Raw genomic sequence first — 8,500 nt, 5'->3', positions numbered from 1 at the left:
GTAATTAGTGAGTCAAAGTTTGTTAGATAGTCATAGTTAAGTTGGTTGAGTCAAGGTAGTTGGATTAGTTGGTTACTCATCTTAGCTAGGAAGATATTTTCTAGATTTGGTAATTGCACATAACTTTTGATTCTAAGAAATGAAATGTTCGCATTTCACAAATTCTCTCTCTAAAGTTCTCATTTTCCATTATTGCATTCTTCTTTCTTCTTCTTAATTTCGAGCTCCATTAATGGAAATTTCATGTCCGCCTTCTCAATTGCTGATCTTAACACCAAGAATTGACAGTTAATATAGTAAAAGCTGAACTTTTCCAACCTTGCTGATATTTTAGTCATGTTATGGAGAGACCATAAGACAAGTAGCTTGTGGGATTGTCTTCTTTGACGTCTAATTATTTTTTTTGGACCCTTTTGTTCTTTTCTGCAGAGACACTTCTTTTTCACTCAATTATAAAGATAGAAAAGATGCCAGGTAGGTTCTCAGATTTGAAGGTGACGAGTGCTATAATTATTTTTAATGTACATCTTGTTAAGAACGTGCATTTGGGTCGGGTCTAATTCTTTTGAGTTTATTTGGATCAACCTAACGTACCTTGTTTTTATTTGCAAATATGAAAATTGCATCTCAAAATCAAGAAATGAATATAAATAGCATTTTAAATGAGGAATCACACCCATGAACAAACAGAAGTAAAATCAACATTTTCACCAAGGAACTTATATCTTTTATGTATATTAAAAAATGAACTTGCACAAGTAAAATAACATCTTCAATAAGGGAATTACACCAATCAAAATAAGAAAAATAATAGAAAAACTCTTCAATAGGTAAATTACACCCCATAAGTTAATGTAAAATTAGATAACTACAAGTTCTCAAAAATAAATCATAAATTTCATGCTTTTTCTAAGCAATGTTTACGAAATTTCCATCACAATTTAAGTAGTAAAGTGATTTAAATTGAATTTAACAATTATAGAAAAGCTCGAATATTTATAATACACTCCCTCCGTCCATTTTTATTTATCCACTATACTAAAATAGATTTCTACTTTTACATGTAAGTTGTATAGTTTGATAATTTATCATTTTATACATATTTTACCCTTATTATTAAGTACTGAAATTCATTTCTCATTTTATTTATTGCTTATTAAGAGTGTCCCAGGTCAAATATAGACAAGTAAACATAGACAGAGGGAGTAATCAAAGGAAGAAATTATTAAAAGATTGACTTTTGATCTCAATCCAAAATTCTCATTGAGACCGAAGTTTTTCGATTTAAATACTCACAGATTTGAGATTTAGACAAATGCTTAATTTAAGGGATTTTGTAGTTTCTATTTTGTGTGTTCTCGCTAAAGATCACAGATAAAATAATAGAATAAAGGAAAGAAAATATAAATAAAAAAAAAATAGAAAATTGGGAGAGCCGAAAAGGGAAATGACTGGTACAAATGAACTAAAAAGCACAAAGAGAAACGGGAGTCGGAAAATATTCAAGATAGATTCAAACTTGTGTCTACCAGCCATGACACCTTTGTCTAATTTGTGACTGGGAGTGGCAGGATCAAATATTTAATTTGGTTTAAGCAAATTGCAACATAGGTATATGAAAAATTTATCAATCTAGGGGGAGTGCCATGTCACCCCACCCTAAAGGGTGGATCCGCCCCCGATTTTAACTAGTCAACTATTAACTTCGTATCTTCATCTTAAATAAGAATTTCAAGCTTTCAAAATTAAAAAACTACAATATGTATATGAAAGAGATAATAGTAAAAAAAACATCTGAAGTATCATTTTTTTTTTGTGAGTTTCCTACCTGAACTATTAGGTGTTTGCATCTACTACTTGAACTATCAACCAACTATGTATCAAAACACAACTCGGCTAGTTACTGATAGTGCGAGGTGTACACTTTTTTTTAAATGATGTAAATGACATTCCACGTGGATAATTAACAAAACTAATTGAATTTTCTTTTAGAAAATCAGAGATAATGGCCAAAAACACAGCTGAAGTATAATATTTTTGCGAGTTTTCAGCCCCACTAGATACTAGTCGAGGTGTATTTTGATAAATCGTTAGTGATGGTTTAGGTAGGAAACATAAACAGCTGAAAGTTCAGATAGAAAACTCACAAAAAAAGTGATGCTTCGGATGTGTTTTTGACCATTATCTCTATATAAAAATTTAAAACATTTATTTTCGCAATAAAATAAAACAAAAATCAAAGATCAGACACACAAAGGTACAGGGGTTCTCTCCCCAATTTCGTGGAATTGCGAAGCTTTAAAGGAAAACCTTTCATTTGTTCCTTTTTACTTTACTTTTTCGATTCCACTCTTTAATTTTTCAAAAATGGTGGAGTAAGGTACGACATTATTGATGACAAGAAAGAAGATGATACGAAGTTGCCCATAAGTTGCATTGGCAAATGGCTAGCAATGCTGAAGATAAAATGTTAAATTTTCACTCTTTATTATTGTATTCTTTTAATAAGGCATCAATTTTTTTAATTTTCTCCTTGTTCATACACTGTTCATTCACCCCTTCTTCTTTGTTTCACTCTTTATTACTTTACTCTTTAACTAGTGAATTTACGTTCTTTCCGTTCTCTGACACCATGTCTAATTTCAAAAAAAGAAAGCAGAAAGATAAAAGGGAGAAAAACTCATTCAATTCTTTATATCCTCCGCATATGATATTCATTATTTAGTCTATTAGTTGTTTTGACACAAGTACAACAATGAAGCTAACTGAGATACTTTCTCAGATATGTCTAAATTTGAATTTATATAAATAAAATTGATGTGAATAATTATTTCTCTTCTACTTTCCTCTTCTTAAGCTTTTCTAAAGGAGATTGGCCCATACTTCCTTTTGTTTTCACCTTAACTAATTAAATATGGTATCATTTCATATGAGTATATAGTATGTTCAATTGTTACGCAGTTTTTAATCAGAAAATATTCAGAATTTTACTTTACAGTCCTAAATTAAAAATTCATATACTTGGTAAAACAATTGGTACATAAGATGACTAAACTCAATGAAATAATAGATTTTATTAGTTAGCAAATGCTTATTGCTATGGCAGGACTTTTACTTGACGAAAATAAAAATCATCAACAATTCCATATTACTTAAACATGAATCGGGATTTGAAGCAAAATAGAAAAAAACAATTCCGTCAATAGCACATCACAAACATCTGCAAGTGTATCAACTGGGAGAAGAGAAAAAATAGCAATATGGTAAGAAGTATAATTATAAGCAAAACGGCATAAAATCAATTAGTAAGAGAAGATCAATCATCAGTAGAAATAAAAGATATCGAAAGTGAGTCAGTCACATGAAGACAACGACACCACCTGTCTTCCTCTTTCTTTAATTTATTATTTAATTATTGATTATTGATGTACGTTAGTGTGCCTCTCAAATTTTAAGCATTATTTTACTGACCCTCGATCATCCTTAGGTTCTTAAGTACTGATACTAAATAGGGAAGGAAAATGTGTAATTAAGAGAATTAAGAGGTGTAATCAAGAGAATTGAGAGAATGATTTTTGAATTATCTAATATACAACACATTATTTATTTTTAAAATGACGAAAAATTCAAAAAAAGAAAAAGAAAAAAGATAAATAAGTTTCTAAGACATAAAGAGGTGTCACATCACCTTATATATACGTAGCTTTATAATAGATATATAGATAAGACACCAATATTGAAAAAAGTACAATTTTGTGACTTGAAATAGAAAGATGATGAGAAGTTTATCATAAATAAGAGATAAAGAAGTTTGCTTTTGTACTAGCTTATAGTCTAAACAAGTCGTTCAGACACCTAGTATATGTTCTTCGACGTTGAGCACACCTCCGAAGAGTGGGGGATTTTATAATCAACACTCGAATGATTTTAATAATAATTAATAATGAACTTCATATTTAACCCAAAATAAGAAATTCAAGGTATTAAAATTGTAGACCTCTAATGTTCTCGGTGAATTTAAAGAGTGAGAGAAGAAACAAAAAATAAAAGTGTAACATATCAAAGAAACTTATATTTGCAACTACATATATAAAAGACCCGATGACAAATTCTTGCTCTAATTCTCTCCCCAATTTCCTTTTATTCCCTTTTCATTTGTTTCTTCCATCTTTCCACTCTTTAATGTCTTACAAATGGTGGAAAAAGTTAGGGTACTGATGTTCGCCCTAAAAATGCATATATTTTAGCTATTAGTTGCCTCGTATTTTAACATTTTTAATTGTCTTTTGAGTATAAATTATATTGCTTTGTGTTTAATACTATATTTTTACTATGTAGAAATAAAGCGATGTAAATATGATGAGATTTGGAGCAAAATATAATAAAATGTGGAAGAAGAAAGAAGGAAAAGAGGGAAGAACGTACCTGGCAGCAAAAGAAGGAAGGGAGCAAAAGAAACAATTGAAACAGAAGGAGAACGTACCTGGCAGCAAAAAATGTTCACTGGAAATTTGCCTTGGTGCGTCGCCCCTGAGCCAAGCTTATTTTCGGTTGTTTCTTGATCCGAGTTGGATTTGATTTTTTAAAGCCCGGGCCTTTTAATACTCTATAAATACATATTCTACACGGTTTTGACAGAACTTTGGATAACTTGAAACCCTTAGTTCAGAACTTTGGACCTAAAGAGCGCTTGGAGCCGCCGTGGAGGGCGTAGTTACAGGGTTTTATCTTCGTCTTCTCTGTAATACTTATTTTTTTGACACTTTTATTCGGATGATTTGTTGTTTTTCCTCCATGTCTATGTGGAGCTAAATTCTTTAGTTTTAGGGCTTTGACACAAACATGAAAGTTGAAGTTTGATTATCGTTTCTATCTATTAAATTTCCATATTTTTGGGTTGCTTATTTATTCTTGTGCTTAATTATTTGATTACTTAATCACTAATTGAACACTATTTGTGGTGCGTGAATTGGACTTGAGAAAGGGAATTCACGTACGTAATAAGAATAAATAGAGTTTGTTCGATTTAATCTTTCGCTACTGAAGATAGAGATATACTGTTTAGCCCTACTTAGTTAGTTACAGAGAAATAAATGCGTTCTTGTTACTTGTTATTTCTGGCGACCATAGAGATATAGGCGTTATAGTAGCATCTACAGGCTTGTGAGTAGTTCCAGAGAATATCATAAAGTTACAATTAACACGTCAACTAGTAACTCATAGGTAGAATGATTTGAAGACTCAACTGGATTGTTAGTGATGATAGCCCTAGATTTATTTCTTCTCCGATAAAAAATTACTATTTCTTGGTTGAAGTTCATTATTTATTTTCTTTTATTTTTAGTTAGTTTATAAATATAATCTTGGGATTTTACTTCTTGTGTAGATAATTAGTATCGTTTAATTTAGTAAATAGTTATTCATAAGACCCTATGGGTACGATATCTGAACTTTAAATCCTATATTACTTGTACGACCATGTATACTTGCGTGTGTGTTTGGGAGCAACAGGTACGATGTTGATGACAAAAAGGAAGATGATACAAAGTTTCCCACATCTTCAAAGGCAAAATACTATAATTATTTTAATATGGAGTGCAACTTTCGATGGTAAGGGTAGGCAGGGGAGTTAAGTGGGGTAGGATGGTCGGGGGTTATGGTTTTGGGGTGGGGGTAAGAATTTTTTTTTCTATTTCTTATTTATAAAAGTAAAATAAAATATATGAAATACAAAATTCAAAGAAAAGGGGGAGGTGGGTTGGGGGAGGGTAAGAATTTTTTAGTCATTTTTTATATTTTTTTATAAAAGTAAAATAAAATATTTGAAATAGAAAATTTGGGGGAGGTTGAGGGGGTGGGGTGACATGGAGGGGGTAGGTGGGGGTAGGGGTAAAGGTGGCGTGGAGGGAGTAGGTGGGGGTGGAATTGGGATACTTTGGTGTGTTTTTATTGAATTTGAAAACTATTTTTCGTCTTATTTTTAAGGAAAATATTTTCCTTAGAAAAATATTTGCCAAGATATTTAGTGCAACCAAACAAGAAAAAATATTTTTTTTTTTCATTATACCAAACACAACCTAATTTTCTCCCCAATTTCCTGGAATTGTCAAGCTTTAAAGGGATTTCCCCAGGGTTTTTTCTTTTCTTTTCTTTAATAATAGAAACGAGTGAAAGGATAACGAAACAGGATATTCCTAATGGAGGGAAATTCTTTCATTCCTTCCTTCTTCTTCTTTTTTTTTTTTTTTAAAAAAAAAACGTTTTTTATTCCACTCTTTAATGGTGGAAAAGATAAGTTGCATAATGCTGAAGAAAAAGGTTAAATTTTTTACTTTACTCTTTAGCAAGGGATCAATTTTGTTCTTTTTCTCACACTGCTCATTTAACTCTTCTTCTCTGTTTGACTCTTTAATTTCTTACTGAAAAAAGTATAATTTTATGACAAGAAATAGGAAGATGATAAGAAGTTACCATAAAGACTATGAATAGTGAAAAAGGTAAAGTCTTTACTCTTCATTATTCTCTATTCCATCATACAGCTAAAACCAACACTTAAAGATAACAATTGAGAAAAGAGAGATAAACAATTGGTAAGTTTCATATGCAATATAATTGTATATTTGCAATTTTCTTCTAATTTTCGTTCTTAAACAATACTTCAAATTATGGAAACCAATGATTGCTTAACCCATTTTTTTTGTTGCTATATATATACATGTATATAACCCACTACGAACCCATATATCTACGTCTAAGACTAAAGACTTAAGGTATCTACAATATGAAAGGATATATAATATTAGAAATATCACTTTAGCTTCCTCAACTCCACCAGAGTGTCTTTCTTTCCTTCCTTTTACTTTACTTTGATTCCCTTTTCATTTGTTTCCTTCGTCTTTTCCCACTTTAGCTTTTCTTCCCTTTTGACCAATGGCTTAATTTCTGATAGGGCGTGGTGTACACTCTTTTTTTTATTTTTTATTTTTTATAAATGATGCAAATGACATTTCACGTGGATAATTAAAGAAATTAGTTGATTTTTTTTTTTAGAAAATAAGAGATAATGATCAAAAACACTCCTGATGTATAGTTTTTTTGCGAGTTTCCAGCCCCACTAGCTACTAGTGGAGGTGTATTTTGATAAATAGTTGGTGATGGTTCAGGTAAGAAACATAAACACCTGAAAGTTCAGATAGAAAACTCACAAAAAAAATAGTGATGCTTAGAATGTATTTTTGACCATTATCTCTATATAAAAATTAAACATTTATTTTTCACAATAAAATAAAACAAAAATGAAAGACCAGACACGCAAAGGCATACGGGTTCTCTCCCCAATTTCCTGGAATTGCGAAGCTTTAAAGGAAAACCTTTCATTTGTTCCTTTTTACTTTACTTTTTCGATTCCACTCTTTCTCAAAAATAGTGGAGTAAGGTACGACATTATTGCTGACAAGAAAGAAAATGATACGATGTTGCCCATTAGTTGCATTGTCAAATGGCTAGCAATGTTGAAGATAAAAGGTTAAATTTTCACTCTTTATTACTGTATTTTTTAATAAGGCATTAATTTTTTGAATTTTCTTCTTTTTCACACATTGTTCATTCACCCCTTCTTCTCTGTTTCACTTTTTATTACTTTATTCTTTAACTAGTGAATTTATCTGCGCTTCGCGCGGTTATAAAAGACCTCGTTATATATATATATATATATATATATATATATATATATATATATATATATATATATATATATAAAGTGATGTTTTTCTGATATTCAAAAAGAAAAATAACAAAAAATTGCGTTCACCTAATTTTTATGTTTTTTCCGTTCTCTTACACCATTTCTGATTTCAAAAAAAAAAAAAAGTAGAAAGATGAAGGAGAAAAATTCATTCATCTCTTTATATCCTCTGCATATGATATTCATAATTTAGTCTATTAGTTGTTTTGACACAAGTACAACAATGAAGCTAACTGAGATACTTTCTCAGAGATGTCTAAATTTGAATTTATATAAATAAAATTGATGTGAATAGTTATTTCTCTTCTACTTTCCTCTTCTTAAGCTTTCTAAAGGAGATTGGCCCTTACAACAACGATCATACTTTCTTTTGTTTTCACCTTGACTAATTAAATATGGTATCATTTCATATGAGTATATAGTATGTTTAATTGTTACAGAGTTTTTAATCAGAAAATATTCAGAATTTTACTTTACAGTTCTAAATAAAAAATTCACATACTTGATAAAACAGTAGGTACATAACATGACTAAACTCACTGAGATAATAGATTTTATTATTTAACAAATGCTTGTTGCTATCGCAGGACTTCTACTTGACGAAAATAAAAATCAACAAAAAAATCCATATTACTTAAACATGAATAGGGATTTGAAGCAAAAAAAAGAACTATACTAACAAGCAAATCAGCGTAAAATCATAATACCTAGATGGACCCTTAAACTTGGCATGTTTTGTAAGATAGGCATATAAAC

The sequence above is a fragment of the Lycium barbarum genome, chromosome 7 (genome assembly GCF_019175385.1).
Source record: "Lycium barbarum isolate Lr01 chromosome 7, ASM1917538v2, whole genome shotgun sequence".
In the NCBI taxonomy this organism is placed as follows: domain Eukaryota; kingdom Viridiplantae; phylum Streptophyta; class Magnoliopsida; order Solanales; family Solanaceae; genus Lycium; species Lycium barbarum.
This window is presented reverse-complemented; position numbering follows the sequence as displayed.